This window comes from Gracilinanus agilis, chromosome 3 (assembly GCF_016433145.1).
Source record: "Gracilinanus agilis isolate LMUSP501 chromosome 3, AgileGrace, whole genome shotgun sequence".
NCBI classification, from domain to species: domain Eukaryota; kingdom Metazoa; phylum Chordata; class Mammalia; order Didelphimorphia; family Didelphidae; genus Gracilinanus; species Gracilinanus agilis.
In genome coordinates this window covers 285,915,430-285,940,706 of record NC_058132.1, presented here as the reverse complement: position 1 = coordinate 285,940,706, position 25,277 = coordinate 285,915,430, and positions in this window count along the sequence as shown.

Genomic DNA, 25,277 nt, shown 5'->3' with positions numbered 1-25,277 from the left:
GAGAGAGAGAGAGAGAGAGAGAGAGAGAGAGAGAGAGAGAGAGAGAGAGAGAGAGAGAGAGAGAGAGAATTTTAGTTGAATAAGATAAGAAGCCAGATTTTGATGGGTTTCAAAGAGTGAGAAAAGAAGTGAAGCCATTAAGTATAAGTGACTTTTTTCATAGGTTTTTGCAGAGAAGTCAGAATAAATATATAATTTGAGGAAATGGTAAGACTAAGTGAGATATTTTTGAAGATGGGAGAGTATTTCAAGTGTGTGTAGAAATCAGGGAAGGAACCAGTATATAGGAAGAAATGAAAGACTAGAGAGAGAGTAGAGATTATAGTAGGAACAATTGCTAGAAAAGGTGGGAGGGGATGGAATTTAGGGTGCATAGAGAAGGGCTAGCCTAGCCAAAGTGAAGGATCACTTTTTCTTTGGAATCTGGAGTGTAGTAGATAGTGGTGGTAGGAAGTGATGTCAGAGGGCTATGAGATGAGGAGAGAAAAGGGAACTCCTGGCACATAGTCTCAATTTTTTGTGTGATATATGAGTCGAGGTCCTCACCTAAGATGATGGAGGAAAGGGGTGCCATGGAAGGCTTCAGGAGACAAGTTGGTTTGGAACAGCTTCTATGGTAAATAGGTCAGAGAATCATTTGGAGTGGAGTCAAGGGTTTCTTTGCTGCCATGAAAGTACGGTCCTGATTCAAAAGCACAAATGTAGAGTGCACCCAATCAGCATGGTTTTGTAATTTCCTCCATCTTTTTTCAGTAGCAAGGATGAATAGGAGTGAAGGAGCTGGATAGTAGGAGGAATCTAGAATTGGGGTTTGATTGGTGATAGGACAATGGGGCAAGAGGTTTTGAGAGTATCATGTAAAGCTGAACTGCTTCACCAAGAAGTTGAGTTTAAGAAGTGAGAGGGGAGTGTAGCCACAGCAGGGGCAATAACCAGGGAAAGCACTGGAGGCACTGGAGGAGGTCATTTTGGGTTCCTCCTCCCTGCCTCCCTCTCTCCAACATCCAATCAGTTACGAAGTCTTGTCCTTTCTTCCTACACAATGTCCGTTGTATTCTTCTGCTGCTTTCCATCACCCCTGCCACCAACCCAATTCAGACCCTCATTATCTTTGCCCTGGGACTATTGTTTGCTAGTGCCTGTAGAAACAGCTGTGGCCCATCCTACTGAATGGGGAGGTGTGGTCAATGCTGAACTCTCTAGTTCAAAAGGGCAGTGGGTGCAGAACTGAACATGAGTGAAGCATCATGCTCCAAAGCTGCCAAACTCAATAATTCCTGTCCTTAAAACCTCCTCTCTTTAGATTTCCTTTTGATACACTTCTTCCTACTGTTTCTCAGATTCAGGCTCATTCTCTTTGATAGTTGTTTGCTGATTTGTGATTGGACTTTCTGTCATGTTCTTTATGTCTTTATTTCACAATATTATAGATTTCGAACTGAAAGGAGCTTCAGGTGTCATCTTATCCGACCCCCTTATTTTACAGAGGGGAAAACTGAGATCCAGGGAGATGATACAGGATGAAAATGGAAGAATGGAAATTAACTCACATCCTCAGATGTCAAGTCTAGGATTCCCTCTACTGAACCACACTACCTCCCCTAATGGAAAAGTCTTTTCTGTTCCCCTTAGGGCATTGATTTCTGGCTTCTATGAACTACATATCTCCAAGTAATGATATGCCTTAACTTCTATGGCATTATCAACAGGCTCAATCTCTCCTCTGGCAGCCTCTGGGCACCTGTAGACCTCCTTATGGACAGTGGTAGATAAGGTTTCCTACCTGACAGATGTTTCTCCTATACTCTATCATTTGGAAGGGATATCTAGGAGAGGGCATCTATTGCAGTGGCCTGCTAACTGGTTTATACACTATTGCTAGGCTATTTTTCTTTAAGCACAGCTCTGAAAGGCAGCCAGGTGGCATATAGGGGACTGGGTCTAAAGTCAGGAAGTACTGAATTTCTAACTTTGTGACCCTGGCCCAATCATTTAACTTCTGTCTGCTTCAGTTTCCTCAGCTGTTAAATGGAGATAATAATAAAGCTGATTTCTTAGGTTATTGTGAGGCTCAAATGAGGTATTTATAAATAAATGCTTACCTTCCTTTCTAACCACTTCCTTCCTTCCTTCCTTCCTTCCTTCCTTCCTTCCTTCCTTCCTTCCTTCCTTCCTTCCTTCCTTCCTCACTCCCTCCCTTCCTTTCTTTTTCTGATCAAAAAATTTCCAAACTCCTATTTTGGGTGTTCATGGGTCTCAAAACTTGCCTACAGCTGCATTTTAGCTTTATTTTATGTTAGTCATTTCCTATACACCAGCCAAAGTGTATTACTTGCCATTTCAGAACACATTCTGTTTTTTGCCTTTATGCTTTTATTTGTGCTTCATTTGTATTTCAAATGCCCCCACCTGTCTGCTACATATACATTAATTGAAATACTCCCTATTCTTCAGGGGTCAGTTAATGTCACTGTTTCAGGCAAGCCTTCCCTGATTCCCCTCACAGCTTCTCCATTTCTCACCTTCTAATAGGCAATCTCTCACTCTTCTGAACTCCTATAATATNTCCCCTCCCTTTCCCTCCTCTCCTCTCCTCTCAACTCCCCTACCCTACCCTCCTCTTCTCTACTCTCCCCTCCTCTTCTCTACTTTCCCCTCCTCTCCCCACCCTCCCCTCTCCTCCCTTCTCCTTTCCTCTCCCTTTCCTCTCCTCTCTTCTCCCCCCACCTTATCACATTTTACCTTCTAATGTTGAAATGTACTTATGTGTATATGTGTCATCTCTCTGACTAGGTTGTAAGTTTTTAGAGGTTGGGTTAGAGTCCAGATCTTACTCTTTTTTTTGGTAAAATTTACATTATGCCTTACTCATCCTTCTGAGTGCTCAACCAATGTTTGTTGAGTGAATGGCCCCCAAATTCTAGAAAAATTTTATTCTGTGTTATCATTATGTTTATCCTTGGGAAAAAGTTTATGACCTTTGATCTACTCCTCTTAGTAAGACTATTTTCCTAGTAGGAGCTGTTTCTTCTGTGAATAAACTTCAGATAAGCAACCTTGAGCCAATATCAGCAGCTTTATTCAGGGAGTCAAGTGATTTTACTACATTTCTCCTTGGAAAAATTTTCTCTAACTAGACTTATATCGTGAGAGATTAAGGGAAATCCAGTGAGTAAAAAACTTTTATAAATTACTAAAAACTTAAAAAGTATTTGAATATTTTATCATTTACTTGAATGTTCCTTTGTGATAACTGAGATTATATAGACATTCTGGCCAAGAAGAAATCTATTTTTTTAAGGTTAATACCAGTTGTCCCAGATTTCCAATTTGCTTGTCATTTATTGTTGACCTATCTTTAACTGTGGTCTGAATTTATTCATTTTCAGTCATTTCTTCAGTCTTGTCCAATTATTTGTGACCCCATTTTGGAGTTTTCTTGGCAAAGATACTGGAGTGATTTGCCATTTCCTACTTCAGCTCATTTTAGAGATATGAAAACTGAAGCAGTTAAGAGACTTGCCCAAGGTCACAGAGCCAGTAAGTGTCTAAGGCCAGATTTGAACTCAAAAAGAAGAGTCTTTCTGACTGCAGGCCCAGCATTCTATCCTCTGTGCCACCTAGCTGTCTAGGTTGAATTTATAGGTTAACTTAAAAAGGGGGGGGGGACAAGTGGCTGAAACAGGATACTGTATTTTTTGAGAAAACACTTTAATAAGCATTATAATTGGAATATATGGCATATGCAGGGCATCCATCTGGAAATCTTCTATGGACATGAAGTGGTAAATTGGATACAACAGGCTTTCTCTGATACCTCCACTTTCTTTTGTCATATAATATTTACTTTCATGAGTTCTGAGTTCTTGGTCCAAATCATGGTTACAGATAAACTAGAAACATTATTGCATGCCTAGAGAATGCTTCTAAAATGCCTTTAAAAGAACAAAGGGCTACTTTGTGCATTGAAGATACTTTTCCTGCCCCAAGACTTGTACTTCTTTTTTTTGGCTGCTAGGAAACCTCTAAGATCATCACCTACATAGATAGGAATAATTTGAAATAGTGGCAGCATCTTCTATGCTTCAACTGAATGACATACATAGCATGATGCTTAAACTTCTTCCAAGGACTTTGCTTTCTCTATTTCCTGTTTTGATATGCTTTTACTTCATAACTTAATGCTTTTGTCAGTCTTCTTCTTACCTTTGTCAGTACATACTTTGTGAAAAATGGAAGCATATATTAACATTTGGCATATGTCTCCCTTGGCAGTGACATCTTGAAAATTAAAAAAAAACCCAACAAACAATACCTCCCTCGCATGCTTTCATTCATGTCTATAATTGCACTGTGCTTCAAAATGTGTCACCTTGCTAAATTCCAAAAATTGTTCAAAATTTTGTTTCTATAAATGTTTGGTAAGGTCTTTCTCATCAGGTCAGATTTCTAAGAGCTAGAAATATGTCAAATTGGGCAGACTTATCTTTTTTATATAATTAAAATCAAGTAAGTAGGTTACAAAGCAACCAGCCAATATAGAATCTTAGCGTGTTTAAAATGGAAAGAATTCCAAGAGGTCATCTAGTTTAACCTTTTCATTTTATAATTGAGAGAACTCATCTATAGAATAGTTCTATACTCATCTATATAGTACTAGTCTTAGTTTTTGAGCTGCGTAACTTTGGGCAAGTCACTTAAAGGCCCTTTGCTATTAACTGGAGGGGTTAGCTTAAGAGATCTTTAATTCCATGCAGTCCTAAAATTTTATGCTTTTGTGTTTTTCAATTGATTGATTTACAATCATATTTGCATCTTGACTTTTAAAAAAAAGTTAAAGTTGGTAAATTTGACATATTTCTAATTTTAAAAATCTGATATCAAATTATATATCTTAAAACACTCTTGGGACATTTTATCTCACTATATGACTTAAAAATCAGGTGCACTATCTATATAAAATTGTTGATGAGATATGTTCTTGTTACTATTAGAATAATATCTGCATGAATATGTATTATATATAATATACTGTTATGTATTATAAAATACATACACACATGTATAATGACCTTTCTTCTGCTTAGAGTTATTCTTCATCACATATATATTTACTAGATTTCTGTAAGGTTGCTCATAGATTTTAGATTATTGGCATTTAAAAAAAATTTCTGCAAGAAGCTTTCAGAGAAGTATTGTTTATGTTTAACCTGAGAGGCAAGAGATCTTGCATATAAAGAATTACATGTATTCAACCAACAGATTTCCAAAAAAAGTGGAGCAAGTTTGAGTTAAACAATTTATTTGTCTCTTTGAACCCATGCATCTTTACCTCCCAGATTGTCTGTGAGAGTGCATGGGCTTCTTGCAAATATTTTCCTTCTTACACTAAAGTCTGTGGGTGAATTTAGTACTCCTACAAGTGAGAGGCAAGCAATTTTGGCAAGCCTGGAGCATAATCTAGACAGACACGATGCATGCTTCTCCCACACAACTCTATAAATGCGCTTCATTCAAGCCTAACTTGCTATTCCACAGCTCTTTGGAGCAGAGACCCCCAAATGTGTCAAAATGTGTAATGTTTTTGTGATCTAAATAAATGAAGATTAGGATGAAATTAACAAAGTTACTTTTGCATTGCTAGGCTGGCATAGCAGTATTATAAAGTAGGTAAAACTTATCTTCTGGCTTTTAGTGATAACTTCATTCAGTGTTTGCCCATCATCGGAAGCCTGCTCAATCTGGCTTGTGGTCTAGATGTAAGAAGTGGGTTTGAATTCTGGTTCTGCCACATATTACCTGTGTGACCCTGGGCAAGTCACTTAACCTCTTCAGTTTCCTTATCTATAAAATGGGGGTAACAATAGTTTGTACAGCCTACTTTAAAGGACTGTTGTTAGGAAGTTATTTTGAAAAAATTATAAAACATAATAGAAAGATGAGTTTTTAATTACTCATTCCTTTTCACCCCTATTCTCTCCACTACTAAGGATGTGATACAGCTATGCTTTTAATTTCCCATCTTAACACCTTTAAAGTTTACCTTTTTAAGTCTCTATAAGTATGTAAGATTGATGGATGAATCTGATCTGTTGGACAAGGGGAAGATGGCCAAGGACAAAGACAAGCTATTCATCCAAATATGAACAAATTCTTCCTTCCTCATCTAGGCAATATATATATTTAATATAGAGAAATTTCAAGAACTTCAGATCTAGTCAGAAAAGATGGCAGGGTCATGGGAAATTCATTGGGGAGGTAGGTATTTTTGGGTCATGAAGGGTTTTGAAAAATCCCTTCTGTCACCCAGTAGAAGGGACTGCCTACTCTGTCAATAAGGAGAACTGTACCGAGCATGTGTCCAAAAAGATTGACTTCTAGTTCTTTGCAAATGTGTCTTGTATGCTAAATTTCTGTTACTTCCATACTCTTGAACTCTATTTAAAAATGCTGGGGAGTAAAATTTCAATATCAGATAACATTACCATATTATATATGATATATATAAAGTATTTTATATGTATAAATATGAGTATGTACATATGTATACATAAAACAATCAATGAACATTATTAAACACCTACTTTGTGCCAGGCATTGTGCTCAGAAAATGGAGAAGGTAAAATAGGTGGAATTCATCAAGTAGTGGGAATTAGGGACATATTTTTGAACATTCCTTTTAATAAATATTTGTATTTTCATGTCAGAAAATCTTGCTCTATGTGGTTCATATGCTTTCTGTGACATATGTATGCAAAGGTCAGTGTGAGCATATAAGGAAAGATGTATTTAGATGTTTATTAATTTCAAAGCTATTGTCTGACATTTTCTCTTTAACCTAACTGTTCTTTTTGTTTATTTTCCATGATTTCATAGAAATTCCATTTTTTGCCCATATTACATTTTCATCCCCACTTAACCACATTTGTTTATTTTGTTCTTTTTGTGTTTCTGATTTAACTGTGATAAGTTTCAGTTAAGTCAACTCTGATGCTTTAAAACACAACTTCATTCTTCTGTGTTAAATGTCATACCTTTTAAGAATTCACCATCTATTTGGCCATTTGTGTTTTCTTCAAAAAAAAACAACTACAGTATTTTTTAATTTTTTTAGTATTGTGAATAGTTGTTTAAACAGATGCTTTCCACAATGAACCATTTTGTGGCTAATTCTTGAGAATTATTTTTTGAGTGCTTCTGCTGACAGCTTAGTAAATGAAAAGAGTAAGAAAGCAGAATATGACTATAGAAACATGGACCAACTTTAGCATCATCATTATTATATCCTAATCAATATCTGAATAATTAAACTGCTTCATTTTCACATTTTGGTTTTCTTACATTTATTGACTCCCTTCACCCCCAAAAGCAGGAATTTCAGGATAACACTTAAGACTCACTTATCTATACACCTTTATTCATTTTAATTTTTACATGAAAAATCTCTATTATATCAATGATATTGATTTATCAGCTCCTTTATTTTTACTCCATGTTATATTTTTTAGAAATTCCTCTCCATAGACATTAGTTAACATAATCATATTGCTTTTTTTCCTAACATTAAAAATTCACTTCTCAATAAAACATGAAAAATACTTTTTACTTTTCTTGTGGAGATGTCCTGCAAATAGACTGGAAACTCATTGCCTGTGATCTATGAAAGAGCCACATACATGGCTTTAAACTATTTACTTCTTTTTGTCTGTTAGTAGAATGTATTGAGAGAAGTCGTGAGCACTAAAGGACAATGAGGTCTGAGTTGAGATATACAGGACATCATTTAATTTATCTTAGAACTTTACCTGTGAAAGGATATTTGGCAAATATAAAACCTCAAAAACTGAATGTTTAGTTCTATTTGTTTTCTAAGTGAATGCTTGGACTTACTGAAATGTGTACTGTTTTAAGGAGTTTTCCATATGGTTATTATTCCAATGGAAAAAATATGGAACCCAAATGGTTGTATCCTTGTAGAATAAAAGGGGTACTCATGATTCTTTCAGGTGGGAAAAAACTATAAAAAGTACTGTCAATGAGGAAACCACAGAAGAACATGCTGTTCTTGACAGTCATCAGTTTCCTTCTTCAGTTCAGTTAGGTGTGACCCTGGAAAAAATTTTGATGTAGGTAGTTAAAAAAAAAATCTTTACTTTCTGTCTTGGATCAATATTAAGTATTGGTTCCAAGGCAGAAGAGCAGTAAGGACTAGGCAATTGGGATTAAATGACTTGCTCAGGCTCACACAACTAGGAAGTTCTTTTTAAAATTTATTTAGAATTCTTTATTTTTTGAAGTTGCTGGTTTTGTTTATTTATTTTAAAATTTTATTTATTTTAAAATGTTTTTCCATGATTACATAATTATTTTCTCTCCCTTCCCTCTTACCTCCCCATTCCTGGAGCTGACAAGCAATTTCACTGGGTTATACATATGTTATCTATTTCCATATTATTCATTTTTATAATAGAGTAATCTTTAAAAAAAGCAAAACCCCAAACAAAACCCATATAAACAAGAGATGTCATGTGTTTTTCTTCAGTGTTTCTACTTCCACTGTTCTTTCTCTCGATCTGGATAGCATTCATTCTCATAAATCCCTCAGGATTATCCTGGATCATTGCATTGCTATCAGTAGCAAAGTCTATTACATTTGATCATGCCACAATGTTTCCATTTCTGTGTACAATTTTCTCCTGGTTCTGCTCATTTCGCTCTGCCTCAGTTGGTGGAGGATTTTCCAGTTCATGTAGAAATCAAGCATTTTATCATTCCTTATTGTACATCAGTATTCAATCATACTCATATACCACCATTTGTTCAGTCATTTCCCAATTGAGGGATCCCCACCCCCCCTACCCATTTTTCAATTTTTTGCCACCACAGAGAGTGTGGCTGTGAATATTTTTGTACAAACATTTTTCATTATTATGTCTTTGGGGTACAAACCTAGTAGTGGTATTGCTGGACCAAAGGGTATGCATTCTTTTAAAGCCCTTTGGGCATAATCCCAACTTGCCTTTCAGAATGGTTGGATCAATTCTCAATGTCACCGGCAATGCATTAGTGTCCCAATTTTGCCACAACCCCTCAAACATTTATTAGTTTCCTTCACTGTCATATTGACCAATCTGCTAGGTATGAGGTGGTACCTCACAGTTGTTTTGAATTGCATTTCTCTAATAAGGAAGGTGTTAGAACATGTTTTCATGTGATTATTGATAGTTTTGATTTCTTTATCTGAAAACTGCCTCTTCATATCCCTTAACCACTCATCAGTTGGAGAATGGCTTGATTTCTTTTACATTTGACTTAGTTCCTTACAAATTTGAGAAATTAGATCTTTGTCAGAAATTTTTGTTATAAAAATTTTTTATCATAGTTTGTTGCTTCCCTTCTAATTTTGGTTGCATTGGTTTTTTTTTATACAAATCCTTTTAAATTTAATATAATTGAAATGATTTGTTTTGCATCTTGTAATGTTCTCTACTTCTTGCTTGGTCTTAAATTCCTTCCTTTTCCATAGATCTAACAGGTATACTATTCTATGTTCACATAATTTACATTTAATTTCCCTCTTTATATTTGTCATTTTCCCATTTTGAATTTATCTTGGTATAGGATATTAGATGTTGATCTAATCCTAATTTATCCCAGACAGTTTTCCAAGCAGTTTTTTTTAATCAAATAGTGGGTTCTTGTTCCAAAAACTGGGATCTTTGGGTTTACTGAACACTAGCTTGCTGAAGTAATTTGCCCCCAAGTCTATTCCATTGATCAACCCTTATATCTCTTAACCAGTACCGTGTTGTTGTTGTTTTTTTAAACCCTTACCTTCCATCTTAGAACCAATTATTGGTTCTAAAGTAGAATAGTGTTAAGGAATAGGCAATGAGGGTTAAGTGACTTGCCCAGGGTCATACAGCTAGGAAGTGTCTAAGGCCAGATTTAAACCTAGGACCTCCTGTCTCTAGGCCTGAATATCAATCCACCGAGCCACCCAGCTGCCCCCACAATATTGTTTTTTAATCACTGCTTTACATTACAGTTTAAATCTGGTACTTTTAGGACACCATACTTCACATTTTTTCATCAGTTCTCTTGATATTCTTGATCTTTTGTTCTTCCAGATGAATTTTGTTATAATTTTTTCTAATTATATAAAAATGTGTTTTAGTAGTTCAATAGGAATGGCACTGAATAAGTAAATTAATTTAGGTAGGATTGTCATTTTTATTATATTAGCTCACCCCTTGAATAATTAATGCTTTTCTAATTTTTTAGATCTAGTTTTATTTGTGTGATAAGTATTTTGTAGTTATGTTCATATAATTTCTGAGTTTGTCTTGGCAACTCGATTCCCAAATATTTTATTTTGTCGAAAGTGATTTTAAATGGTGTTTCTCTTTCTAACTCTTGCAATTGAGTTTTGTTGGGAATATATAAAATGCTGATGAATTATTTGGATTTATTTTGTACCCTGCAGCTTTCGTAAAGTTGTCAATTATTTCCACTAGCTTTTTAGTTGATTTTCTCAGATTCTCTAAGTATACCATCATATCATCCACAAAGAGTGATAGTTTAGTTTCCTCTTTGCTTACTTTGATCCTTTCAATTTCTTTTCTTCTGTTAATTGCTACTGCTAGCATTTATACACAATATTAAATAGTAGTGGTGATAATGGGCATCCTTGCTTTATTCCTGATCTTATTGGGAAGGCTTCTAACTTATCCCCATTGCAGATGATACTTGCTGATAGTTTGAAATAAATATTGCTCATTATTTTGAGGAAAGTCCCTTTTATTTCTGTACTCTAGTGTTTTCAATAGGAATGGTAGTTGTATTTTGTCAAAGACTTTATCTGCATCTATTGAGATAATCATGTGATTTCTATTAGTTTAGTTGTTGATATGGTCAATTAAGATGGTTTTTCCAGTATTGAATCAGCCTTGCATTCCTGGTATAAATCCCACCTGATTATAGTGAATAATCCTTGTGATAACTTGCTGTAATATTTTTGCTAGTATTTTATTTAAGATTTTTTGCATCTATGTTCATTAATGAGATTGGTCTGTAGTCTTCTTTCTTTGTTTTTGGTCTTCCTGACTTGGGAATCAATATGGTAATATTTGTGTCATAAGAAAGAATTTAGTAAAAATCCTTCTTTGCTTATTTTGTCAAATAGTTTGTTGTTCTTTAAATGATTGGTAGAATTAATTTGTGAATCCATCTGGCCCTGGGGATTTTTTTTAGTGAGTTCCTTGATGGCTTGTTCAATTTCTTTTTCTGATATGGGAGTATTTAGGTATTCTATTTCCTCTTTTGTTAGGGTTAGGGTTAGAGGTGAGGTTGCCCTTTTCATTTTTGATACTGTTAATTTGATTCTCTTCTTTCTTAAATTAGATTAATCAACACTTTATATATATTATTTGTTTTTTTCCCCAAAATACTAGCTCCTAGTCTGATTTATTAGTTCAATCGTTCTTTTACTTTCAATTTTATTAATTTCTCCTTTGATTATTAGGATTTTCAATTTGGTCTTTATGTGAGGATTTTTAATTTGTTCTTTTTCTAGTTTTTTTTTAGCTGCATGCCTAATTCTTTGATCTCCTCTTTCTCTTTTTTGTTGATATAGGCACTCTGGGATATACCTCCCCCCCCCCCCCTCCAGTACTGCTTTGACTATATCCTATACATTTTGATATGTTATCTCCTCATTGTTGTTCTCTTTAGTGAAATAAATAATTGTTTCTATGATTTGTTCTTCATTCCACTAGTTTTGTTGTTGTTGTTGTTTTTTAAACCCTTGTACTTCGGTGTATTGTCCCATAGGTGGAAGATTGGTAAGGGTGGGCAACGGGGGTCACACACAGCTGGGAAGTGGCTGAGGCCGGGTTTGAACTCAGGACCTCCTGTCTCTAGGCCTGACTCTCACTCCACTGAGCTACCCAGCTGCCCCCCATCCCACTAGTTTTGAAGAATTTGATTATTTAATTTCTAATTAATTTTTAATTTTCCTCTCCATGAACTGTTACAAATTTTAATTTTTATTGCATTATAACTTGAAAGAGTTGCATTTGTTATTTCTGCTTTTCTGCATTTGTTTGCAATGTTTTTATATCTGGTCAATCTTTGTATATGTGCCATGTGCCACTGGAAAGAAGGAATATTCCTTTTTATCCCTATTCACTTTTCTCCAGATATCGATTTATTCTAATTTTTCTGAAATTTCATTTGCTTCTCTTCTTTCTTGTTTAATTTTGGTCCTCCACTAATATAATTTTACCATATATTTCCTCCTTAGGCTCCAATAGTTTCTCCTTTAAAAATCTGGATGCTATACCATTTGGTGCATATATGTTGAGTACTGATATTTCTTCATTGTCTATACTGCCTTTTATCAGGATGTAATTACCTTCCTTATCTCTTTTAATCAGATCTATTTTTACTTTAGCTTTGTCAGAGATCATGATTGCTATTCCTGACTTCTTTTTCTCAGTTGATGTCCAATAAATTTGCTTTAGCCTTTTACCTTTACCTTGTGTATGTCTACCTGTCTCATGTGTGTTTCTTGTAAACAACATATGGTGGGATTTTGGTTTATAATCCACTCTGCTATCCACTTATGTTTTATGGGTGAGTTCATCCCATTCCCATTCACAGTTATGATTACCATCTGTGTATTCCCATCATTTTGATTTCCTCTTTTAATCCTGCCCTTTCTCCTTTCACTCTTTTCCTCCACACCAGAGTTTTGCTTTTAATTAGTTCCCCTTTTATCCTCCTTTACTTTAATCCCCTCCCCACACCCCTTTCCCTATTCCTCTTCTACTTCTCTATAGGGTAAGATAGGATTTTCCCACCTTCCCCCCATTCCTCTTTATGTGGAATAATTTACCCCATTTTACCTCTTCTTTTGCATTTCTCTTAGTACAATCCTCTCCCCCCCCTATTTTTTTTTTACATATCCTAAACTGCTCAATACCACACCCTCTGCCTATGTATATTTCTTCTATTTACTATGATAATGAAAACAATTTAAAAGAGAAATAGATATCATTTTTACATATAGGAGTATAATCAATTTGACCTTATTGAAGCCCTTAAATTTTTTCTCTTTCTTATTTACCTTTTTATGGTTCTCTTGAATTTTGTATTTGGACATTTAATTTTCTATTTTGTTCTCACATTTTCTTGCTTGGAAATCTTCTATTTTATTAAATGCCCATAATTTCCCCTGAAAGTACATAGTCAGTTTTGATGGGTGGGTGATTCTTGGTTGTAGACTCAGTTCTTTTGCTTTCTGGAATATCATATTCCAAGCCTTGTGGTCCTTCAGTGTGGAGGCTGCCAGATCCTGTGTAATCCATGTTACTCCATGATATTTGAGTTGTTTCTTTCTGGCTACTTGCAGTGTTTTCTCTTTGGCCTGGAAGCTCTTGAACTTGGCTATAACATTTCTGAGAGTTGTCATTTGGGGAATTATTGTAGAGGGTGATCTGTGTATTCTTTCAATGTCTATTTTGCCCTCTTGTTTAAGAATATCCAGGCAGTTTTCTTGGATGATTTATTATAATTTGATGTCTAGGCTTTTTTTTTTTTTTTTTTTGGTCATTGTTTTCAGGTATTTCAGTAATTCTCAAATTGCCTCTCCTGGATCTATTTTCCAGGTCAGTTATTTTTTTTTCAATGAGAAATTTCATGTTTTCTTCTATCTTTTCATTCTTTTGATTTTGTTTTATTATTACTTGATGTCTGGTGAAATCATTAGCTTCTACTTGACTAATGATAGTCATTGAAGACTGATTTTCATCCATAATCCTTTAGTTTTCCTTTTTGATTTGGTCTATTCTGCTTTTCATGGCATTCATCATTGGACTTCTTTGCCTGTTTTTCCAGCAGGTCAATTCTTGTTTTTATCTGATTATTACTTTTGATTTCTGTTTCTCTCTTTCCATTTGGCCAATATTGCCTTTTAAGCTGGTTTTTTTTTGCATTACTTTCATTTCTTTTTCCCACTTTTCTTTTCTAACTAACTTGGTTCTTGAACTCCTTTTTGAGTTCCTCCAGACTTCATGACCAGTTTCAATATTTTTTGGAGATTTTGCATGTGTTTGCTTGTTTCTCACCATTTCCTATTGCTTGTTTTTTGCTTTTTTTCTCCATAGAAATTTTCCAGGGTTAAGAGCTTTCTTTGCTGCTTCATATTCATTTTCTTGCTCGAGGACTGGGAATTCTGCAAGTTGCTTGTTATTTCTATCTTCCCCAAACTATTGCTATCTTTTGACCATTTATCAATTGGGGAATAGTTCATATTTTTATATATTTGGCAAAGTTCTCTATTTCAGATATGAGACCTTTATCTAAGAAACTATCTATAAAATGTTCTTACCTATTGCTTTTCTTCTAATCTTGGCTATGTTAGTCTTATTTGTATAAAACTTTTCAATAATAATATTCTTAAAACTATCCATTTTACATTTTACAATGCTTTCTATCTCTTGTTTACTCATAAATTCTTCTCATCTATAAATTTGAAAGGTAATATATTCCCTGTTCTAGTTTGTTTATATTTCTCCTTATTCTTAAGTCATGGATCCCTTTATGATCTCATCTTGGTAAATGGTGTAAGATATTGGTCTATATCTAGTTTATGCCAAACACCTTTCCAGTTTCCCCAATAACTTTTATCAAACAGTGAATTCTTATTCCAAAACCTTGGATCTTTACACCTTTATCAAACACAAGGTTGCTATCATCTTTCAAGACTATTTGTTGTATGGCTATCCTGTTCTATTAATATACTTCTCTATGTCTTAGCCAGTACCAGATAGTTTTGATAATTACTGCTTTAAAATATAATTTGAAATCTGGTACTGCTAGACCTCCTTCCTTTACGTTTTTTAATTATTTCTTGACTTTTTTGCTTTTCCAAATGAATTTTGTTATTATTTTTTCTTGTTCAATAAAAATAACATTTTTGAAATTTAATTGACATGGTATTAAATAAGTAGATTAGTTTAGGTAGGATTTTCATTTTAATTATATTGACTCTGCCCACCCAGGAACAATGAATATTTCTCCAATTATTTAAATCCAACTTTATTTGTATAAAATGGTCATCGAGTTTCTGGATTTCTTTTTGGAGATATACTTTTTTTTTAAACCCTTATCTTCCGTCTTGGAGTCAATATTGTGTATTGGCTCCAAGGCAGAAGAGTGGTAAGGGTAGGCAATGTGGGCCAAGTGACTTGCCCAGGGTCACACAGCTGGGAAGTGTCTGAGGCCATATTTGAACCTAGGACCTCCTGTCTCTAGGCCTGGCTCTCATACACTGAGCTACCCAGCTGCCCCCCGGAGATATACTTTTTAGGCATTTTATTCTATCTTTGATAATTTAAATGGATTATATCTTATTGTCTCTTAGGACATTATTAGTGATATGTAGAAATGCTTTTGATTTATGTGAGTTTATTTTATATCCCTCTACTTTGCTAAAATTATTGATAATTTCAATTACTTTTTAGTTGAATCTCTAGGATTTTCTCTATATATGTACATGTCGTATAGACTGCAAAAAGAGATAACTTTATTACTTTTTTTGCCTTTCCTGATACTTTCAATTCCTTTTTTTCTCTTAGTGCTATTGTTAGCATTTCTAGTACAATATTAAATAATATTCATGATAATGGGTATTCTTGTTTCATTCTTGATCTTATAGTGAAGACTTTTAACTTATTCCCATTGCAGATAATGTTTGCCAATGGTTTAAGTATCTTTTTCTTTAAAAGGAATGAGTTTTGTATTTTGTAAAAAAGTTTTTTATGCATCTATTGATATAATCAACCCTTTCATTTTATAAATGAGGAAATTGAGACCTGGAGAGACTAACTCACTTGCCCAAAGTCACATAGGTAATATGTGTCATAAACAAAATTTAGGACCAGTCCTCCAACTCAATTTTCAGGTTGTTTTCCACTATACTCATTGCAACAGAAATCTCTTATTTGTATTCTTTCCTCCATTAGAATATGTGCTTCCTGAGAACAAGGAATGTCTTCTTTTTCTACTTGAATTCCCAGGGCTTATTGTGTGGTGTTTTGCATATAGTAAGCACTTAGTAAAATTTTAAAAATCATTTATTCAGCATCCTCATAGTTTCTTCATGTTTTCCATGAAGAACAAAGAAACACTTCCTACATGCTTTACAGATACTTTCTTCTTGGGGGTACATTCAGATAAAATGAAAAGCCCTGAAAAATATTATGTTGTTTAGACTGTTTGGGTAGAAACCCTGTATGATCTTTGTTTTCATGTAAATGTTAGCACACGGACATACAAAGGTAGATTGGTAGCTAACGGCAAGTTACCAGCTCTTAGCTATGGAATCAAACCTAGAGAGTGGTATTAAATAAAGGCAGATATTTATCTCATTACATTAAATATATTTTTCTTAATTGTCCAAAAGAATTAACTTACTGACATCATTTATTTTGAATTTGAAGTACAAGTGTGTCTCCAGAACTCTTATTAAACAACATAAGAAAATATTACCCCACCCTGCCCAAGTTTCTACTAAAAGAGAGATGTTCTTGAAAAAAAGTGACTATGTAAAAAAATCTTACTACCAGTCAAGCCAACTAAACATGTTTACCAACTTGAGTTGAGCTCATCTTGTTTTGTTTGCTGAAGAGTGTTTTGTGATTTTACCAACAGAAGAATGAGTCTCCAAACTATTTTTAAAAGTAAAGCTTTTACTCTCAAGAAGTGCTTGCCTCATTTTCTTCATGCTACTCCAAACAAGATGTTGTTTATTACTTTGAAACACTATATGTAAACCCCAGGAATATGTTAAATATGATTGAAGTCTTGGCTGTCTTTAACAAATTGAAGTTTCCAGAAATTTAGCTATGTTTAAAACCCAAGCCATGTTTTCAGGAAAGATTTCTACTTCCAAATATGTGGTTGCCCAAACCTTTTATATTTTCATGTCAAATTCAGCTGCCAAGTAACACACACTGTACCTTAGCTATAATAAAAAAAACATAGACTTCAGATGAAAAAAAGCATTGAAAGAACAACTATGATCATATTTCTCAAATTTCTGCTATTCCTATATTCCTATAAGTATGTTTTATAGTAACCCTTCTACTGCACTGGTCATTTATACTAGTATACTACTGACATGTGCAGTCATAAGATTGGCACCGCGTAACAGCCGAGCTAGTAAAATACAGGAATTCCAAGCCAGACCAAAATGTGAGGTCAAGGAAGTCACTTTATAATAATAGTTGTTATCTGTTTAATGTGTGATCTGGCAGTGATATGATGTTGACCATAGGCAATTATGCATATTTCTAAACTGGCTGCATGTGAGCCCACAGTAACTGAAATCCCTTAGTTTGTGATAATAGGGTATTTATTGTCCTTTTTTTTTTTTTTTGCTTTACTTGTTTGACTCCATCAATTATAAAGGACAAATTAATAGTGAATACCAATTTATTGTGTGTATGTGTGTTTTGTATTTGTCCTTATGTTTTGGGGATATATTAATGTGTTCTCCTAATAGGTTTGGCCCCAGCTCAGTGTCAATGAATGAATGATGTATTTTATAGTCTTCTTAAGGGACGATAATGTGCTCCTGTGACAGTGTGCCTTGATTTCATAGGGGCAGGGTACCCTTTTATGAGTCAGAGCAGTTACAGACCTATCAGCTATTCTTTCCTTCTGCCAATGTAATAAATAGGATTTTTTTTCCTATTACGGCACAATTCCTTAGACTTGCAAAACTAGAATTAGACTATAGATGAACACTCCAGAACACCAGTCAGTCATATGGGAATAACTTTTGTTTTATCATTCCAATATGATTGAGAATTTATATCCATATCTTCATATCACTGACAATGTAGTGACTCAGCAAAGGAGTCATATTGAATATGGACTTGGTGTCTTGCACACATCAAATATAATCTTTTCCTCTGAGGAAAAAATGTTTATTTTGAATTAGAGAAAAGGACTTATGAGCAGCCTTAAATATAGGAAAAGTTATTATATGGAGGATAATGATTGATTGCTTTTCATCCATGCCATGGGAGGAATAGGGAGAAATGGGATTTCAGCAAATGGATTTAGATTAGATGTGCAGAAGCACTTCCTTACATGAAACACAGAGATAGGTTACTACTCATGGAAATTTTTTTTTCTTCACTTAAAAGATTGTGAGAATGAAATGAGATAACACCTGGGAAGTAGTGCTTTGAAAGTGTATAAAGTGCTATGTAAATGTAAGAATTTGGTGTGGTATAATGGAGAAAATGCCAAATCTCAGGACCCTGAGTTAAGATCCAGCCCTGCTCCTTATTACCCGTGGGATCTTGGGCAGCTAGAGAGCTTTGAATAATGTCTACTTATGAAGGATCTTTCACTGAGGTTGTTTGTTTTTAACCAGCTATTTTCCCTCAACTAAAATCCTTTTTGGGTTCCTCACTGTGACAAGGAGGGGACCTTGGACTCCCAAAGGTTATGACACATTGGTACAGAGTCTCTGAGGTTCTATCACAATAGAAATGGGCCTGAGGATACCTTTATGTGAGAAGCAGTGTAACAGAATCAGAGAGGCTCATTACCAAGTTGAATACAAGATGATGAATTTTTCAGGTGTGGTGGTGCAGACCCCCTCATCCCTACTTGGGGGAGAGGAGGCTGAGGCTACTGGATCTCCTGAGCTTGGGAGTTGTGAGCTACTGGAGAGGAGTGGGGCATTGGAATTGTGGGGAAGAGAGGAAGAACTAACCCTGGTCATAAACTCAACAGGTTAAAGTTCTCAGTCTGATTGGCTGTGAACATTCTCACTATTTATCTCACATGTCTGGAATTTTTTCCCTCCTCTCCTCCAATTACTGATGTTCTAGGCTTCCTTTAAATCTTAGCTAAAATCCTACCTTCCCTCCATACCTCTTAATTCCAGTGTCTTTCCTCTATAATTTCCTATTTATCCTGTACATAGCTTGCTTTGTATATATTTGTCTGCATTTGACATCCTTCCCCCCTTCCCCCTCCATTTAATTATAGAGGGTAAGGACTGTCTTTTGTCTCTTTTTGTATCCCCAGCACTTAGCACAGTACCTGGAACATAGTAAGTACTTAAAAATGTTTATTGATTGATTGATTGATGGTGGACTTAACCTTTGAGTGGTCATTGTTCTCAGACACCTAGGCTTAAAAAACCCCAAAACATCATTATGGCTATAAGGGCACAGCTCTACACTGATGAGGAAGTGGCCATACCCATGCAATAACAGAACCTCGAAATATTAAAATATTTAATTAGTTTATATTATCCCTCCTAAACTTCAACTAACCCACCCAAACATAGTCTTATTTGGGGAGGAAAAAAGTTTCAGAACAATTACCTATTTATTGATCTAAATATAACTTTTTGACTTTGTCATTCAGTCATTGCATGCATCATACTATTGCAGTTAGCAGTTGTATACACATTTTTCATTGTGTATTTATGCACAATGCAAAATTCATATTAATAATCCTTCTTAAATATGCACCATAAGGCTACAACTAAAGAGAAACAACCCAGGATTTTCTAATACTGTTAGAAGCTTCCTTACTCTTTACTTTCTCATTCTTCTATAACCATGAATAATCTACCTGCTCACTGTCTTTTGTGAAGTCAAAGTTTTGTAAGAAAACTGAGGCTAAATTTGGCTTTAGGTAATAAATAGAAAAGGAGTTCTGTTCTTAGAAAGTGGTTATAAGTTTTAAGCTACACTAATGAAGCAGGGACCTCTATACTTTTTTACTCAGACTACACATTATCTTATTGTTACTCAATTCTTTTGTCTGGGTGGCTTATCCTTTAATGATTATATTGCCTCCTTAATCTCCAGTTCCAGCTACCTGAACTTGCAAGTTAATGTGGTGGAATGATCTCTGAGTTTAGAGTTCATAACCTGAGTTCATATTCTAGCTCAATTGCTTATTTATATTAGCTATGATACCTTGAATAGTCACTTAATCATTCTGACCCTCAGAGAGTAAACCATCACTAAATCCTTCCATTCTGTGATTTTGGATCCTTTATCTAGAATTATGCTATCTCTCTTCCAGTTTAGATAAATTTCTAGCAAGGACCCCATCCTTAGCTTACCCTCTCCTGAGTCTTCCTGCATTAAGTAGTCTTTAACTGCTAAAGGGGCTTTGTTTTATGACAATAGCAATATAAATAAAAAATTGTAAAAGTTACAAGTAAAATTCTAAAGGCAAGATAATTTTTTCACATAAATATAAAATCTCCACTTTTGCCAAAAAATCATACCAAGGGCAGATATATTGTTATCTATAGTGGTGCTAGAATAATGTTGAAAACATAGCTCTGATCATGTTACTCTCCTCAATTACCCTATTATCCCTATTATCAAACACAACAGTTTTTCATATCTGACCCAATCTACCTTTCCAGTTTTACTGCACAATACTCACATTCATGCTTCTCATGGTCTAGTCAGATTGGCTTCCACACCATTTCTCATATATGTCACTCTATTTTCTATCTATGTGCTGTTGCCCTAGTTGTCCCCCAGTCTTGGAATTTACTTCCTCTTCATCCTCACCTTTTAGAATCCTTATGCTCTTAAAAGACCCAGCTCTTGTACCACATTACATAGGAGTTCTTTCTTGATCTTTCCACCTGCCAGTGTATTCAATTCTAAATCACTTTCTATCTATTTAGTATATACTTATATGTGTATCTATTGTATCCTTAATAGAATGTAAGCTTCTTGAGGGCAAGGACTGTTTCATTTTTGTCTTTGTGTCCCTAGAAACCAGCCCAGTGCTTGACACATTGTAACTACTTAATAAATGCTTCTTGATTGATAGATTGATTCAAGTTAACTGACAGAATGCTAATCATTATTTCAAAGGGCAATATTAATAAATGATGTGTTGACGTATTGATAAAAGGGGTATGAGAAGTTCACTTTACTTTGGAATTCAGTAGGGCCCTCTATATGAGGGGGGGATACCTTTCAAAACCTATAAGATGGTAGAATCCAGGGATATAAGCAAATACCTGCTGACCCCCATGGATATGTACTCTCTCTCTCCTCCTGCCTCTCAGCCTGGTACTTTGCTCCCACATATCTACCAAAAATCTAAACAAAACACCTTAAAAAAGTGAAGGTGGAAGCAGAAGACACCACTCTTTGCTTCCATATGCCTGCTGGTGCTTTGGAGTCCAGTTCTTTGAATTGACTTGGATGACTAAAACCTTGGAAAGTGAAATTGCAGAGAAGGGAGCACTACTATAATTTATTTGTATGACATCCTTTTTTAGTATTTTTGGTAACTGATTTAATTACTTTAGAAAAGTTTGGTTAAAAAAACAACCCTTAAGACAGTTACTTTGCTTTGATTATTTACTTGCATCTCTTTCTTCTAACGGTAGCCAACTGCATATTACTTCTTTATCCTAAAAATTAATTTGAGAAGGAAAGGATATACAAAACATGAAGAGGGAAAATAAGTGGACAAATAGTTGTAAAAAAGAATAAAATGAATTAATAGTAAAATTAATCTAAAAAATTATCCATTCGTAATAGGGGAATGACTACAAATTGTGGTATATGATGCTATATTGTGCTATGAGAAATGATGAATTGATGGAGTTCTATAAGAACTGGAAAGGGGGGCACCTGGGTAGTTCAGTGGATTGAGAGTCAGGCCTAGAGACAGGAGGTCCTAGGTTCAAATCTGGCCTCAGACACTTCCCAGCTGTGTGACCCTGGGCAAGTTACTTAACCCCCATTGCCTAGCCATTACCACTCTTCTGCCTTGGAACCACAGTATAGATTCCAAGATGGAAGGTAAGGGTTTTAAAAAAAAGAACTGGAAAAACCTACATCGAACTGATGCAGAGTGAAATAAGAAGAACCAGGAGAATATTATACACAGAAATTGAAACATTGTGAGATGATCAAACGTAATTGACTTTGCTACTAAAAGCAATGCAACAATCGGGACAATTCTGAGGGACTTGTGAGAAAGAATGCTATCCATATCTAGATAAAGAACTGTGGGAGTAGAAATGCAGAAGAAAATATGTCATTTATCACTTGTTTATATGGGTATATGATTTGGGATTTTGGTTTTAAAATATTATTACAAAAATGAATAATATGGAAATAGGTTTTGAGTGATAATATATGTATAGACCAGTGAAATTCCTTGTCAACTCCAGGAGGGAAGTGGGAAGAGGGTCAGGAAACAACAAAAATCATGCAACCATGGGAAAAAATTAAAAAATATAAACAAATAAAATAATATAAAATAAAATTTCCATTCATATGGGTAATGTCTTGATTTTCCTTTATATGCTTTTCAGTAGGGACTAAAAGGCACTACATTTGGGTTATCCAGATGTTCTTGGAGTCTCAGAACTTTGGTGGGTCAGTATCTTAGGGAGATGACTGTTCCCACAACAGGCAAGGGGTCTCTGTGTTGTAGTCTAATAGCTAGCATTTTTATGGTACTTTAAAGTTTACAAAAGGCAAATATTCTCATTTGATCTTCATGAATCTCCTGTTAGGTAGGTGCTATTATTAGTCTCATTTTATAAATGAGGAAACTAAGGTAGATAGATGTCAACTGACTTACTCAGGATTACATAGTTTGTAAATCGAAGCCAGATTTGAACTTTTTAGGACTGTTATTGAAGTGCTCAGCTGCCTCTTGTCCATGCTTTTCCATGAATCCTTTACAGATCATCCACCTAATTTGACAGAGGCTTTTTTTCTGGTTCTTTTAAGATTTCATGGGTGTCACATAGCATTTGATGCCATCAAAACCTTATTCTTTACCTGCATAGTTTTTATGTGGCATTTTCTCTGAGTTGTATGTGTTCCTTATAATATATTTTGTATTTTAAGCAAGTTATCATTGTTATTATGCTACAGCCTAGCACCCACTATGTGTCTTTCCACTACCAGCAATTTTGATTTACCTGAGTTCGTAGTGCTCCTTGATTTGTAATCATGTAGCATTTGGGAGATAATATCGAACATGAGAAAATGAGATAATATTTGTAAAATATTTTATAAATCTTAAAGCACTTATATAAGCAAGTTATCATTATCATCACTATTATTATTATTATAATTATATAAAAAGGTGAGTTCCTACAGCAATACAGGGTTTGGGATCATTGAAAACCAGGAACAGTTTTCTAAATGTGATCCAGCCTTATCTCCTCCTATTCAATTTGGAGCTAGCCCATTGCCAGCTGTTCAAGATATGTATATTGATGAACTAACTACTCAACTGCTACAAGTTGGGTTTCTGAGTAATAACCATTTTATTTTTTTAGTCTGGATGGCAAGGCCATTTTCTTTCAGGTGATCATGTAGTCAACCCTTTAATTATAAAAACAGAAGGAAATAAAATTGTGGCATCCAGCCTTGTTAAGTACAGAGAAGTCTGTTATCAATAGGAAAGAGATTTAGTGATAAATTATTTGACATGGCAATTCCAAGTTCCATGTGCTGGGTCTGTTGTCTCACCCTAGTACATGCACAAAAGCAAACAATGCTGTATACTTAAATTGGGTAAAATTCCTATCCTACTCAGCTGTCTAAGGAAAGGTAAGAACTTGACTCCATGTAGAGTCAAAAACAAGTATGAGTTGTTTTTCAACTGACTGTCTTCCTTGCTTATGCTCGAATTCTTGGGGTGGAGATGGGGTATGATCACTTCACTTTCAGTTAAAAACATGAACATTTCTCCCAGGAATTTAGTTTATTTCTTGGTATACTCTGAACTTTGTTTGATATTATGAAATGACTTAAAATATGTCCTGTTCCTTATATAATCACATTGTTCACCAACAGTTAAGGTCATACTGGTGTCTTTATTTCAGGCTATTTAATTATGGTTTCAACATGTTTTAGAAGTACAGTATTTATATTTTAGTGAGTCCTTGGGTACAGACCATTAAATGCAGTTATTAATTAAAATAACACTTTGGTATTTAGAGAGAATAAAATTGCTGATTTTTAGTTACAATATTTTAGGTCCTGAACACGTGTTTAATTTTTTAAAAATCTAGGGCAAATATTTACATATAATTACATAATAATACTGTTAACTTCCATCATGCCAAATACATATAGATTTCAGTAACCATTATAATAGTAATAATTATATTTCTAGGTTACTTGTAAACTTTTCAAAGCCCTTTAAATATATTGTTTCATTTTACCCTCATGATTACTTGAGCTATATATCATAGATATGATTTTAATCCTTTAAGCTTAAAATGGTTAAGACACTGCTGAAGGTCACATAACTAGTGAATGGGCAAATCCAAGTCTCTAGACCCTCATTCCCATGATTTTTTTCATGAATGATCCTATTTCAGAGGATAAACTGGCAAATTCAGGCCTGCTGTGGTAATAGGGTATTGGAAAGGGTCATAAGATTACTTCTCTTGCTTTTTTCAGTGTTTGGGAATTCTTGAGTCCCTAGTAAGATAGGGTCTGTATCTGTTATTGGCACTCCTGAATTCATTATCCTTCCACTTGTTCTGCTTTCTCTCCTCAGCCTTGATTGGTGCTTTGGGATTGCCATAAAGGTTAACTGAATATTCCTTTATAGCTCTGTAGAAGGAAGGGATGGGTGAGTAGCTATATGGGATTAGGATAAAGTGACCTAAAAAAGGAGCCCTGACACATGGTAATGCATAGGAGGGGAGGATGATGTAGTAGATTTGGGATGTATCAGAGGTCTGTTTACGTTGCTTGGATATATGGTGTTTTGCTGTTATGTGTCTCCCTCCTTCATTTTGACTTCTTTCTTCAGAGGTGACTAGAGCCCTCATGCTGATTCATAGTTTCCCAGGACTCTCCAATTTGTGGTTATTTTTGCTTCTTGAAAACACAGCTGGAATTATTGACTTTTGAATAATGGGAAACTGAGGGCTTCTAGTTGATAAATTCAGTTTCATTTTTCAAGGTAGAAGGAAAACAAACTCTCAGCATATAAGAAACAGAACTTGAAACATATGTGAGTTGAGCCAAGCCCCCATTAGAGTTCTGACTAGATAAAGAGCTTGATGGGCTGCCAGTGTCCCAAGTATCCTAGAATTTCTTCTCCCATCCCCACCATTAAAATTTACCTGTTTTTTTATCATTGCCTGAGGGCCCTACTTTCTATTAAGGAATTGATAAGTGAATTAAAAAGTTAAAAGTGTTGGTAGCTGACAA